The sequence below is a fragment of the Rhagoletis zephyria genome, unplaced genomic scaffold (assembly GCF_001687245.7).
Source record: "Rhagoletis zephyria isolate East Lansing unplaced genomic scaffold, Rhagoletis_zephyria_1.1 Rzeph_scaffold_04214, whole genome shotgun sequence".
Lineage (NCBI taxonomy): Eukaryota > Metazoa > Arthropoda > Insecta > Diptera > Tephritidae > Rhagoletis > Rhagoletis zephyria.
The window spans coordinates 1-464 of NW_016161297.1; positions in this window are offsets into that span (position 1 = coordinate 1).

The window sequence follows — 464 nt, forward strand, 5'->3', positions numbered from 1 at the left end:
CCATTAAGAAGCTGCAACGTGATATCAACAACTGCATCTCGGCGCTTCATTGTCACCAGATTGACTNCTCCATTAAGAAGCTGCAACGTGATATCAACAACTGCATCTCGGCGCTTCAATGTCACCAGATTGACATTTCCAGCTGGGATGCGATATTCACGTATCTGTGCTCGACAAAACTGCCAGAACATACACTGGCACTATGGGAGCAAACCATAGAGAAAAGAACGGAAGTATCAAAGTGGGAGGACATGGATAATTTCTTATCAAGTAGGTTTCAGACCCTGGAGACAGTAAAAGGCATTAGGGAGAGCAAGCCAAATAAAGCCCCTAAGCCACAAAGCATACATCAGTCTTCAGAATGGACTCCAAAACGGCTTGGCGCCTTCCACGCCAGCGTGGAAAAACCCACATGCAAAATGTGCCATAGCCATGAGCACAGGCTAAAAAGGTGTGACAAATTT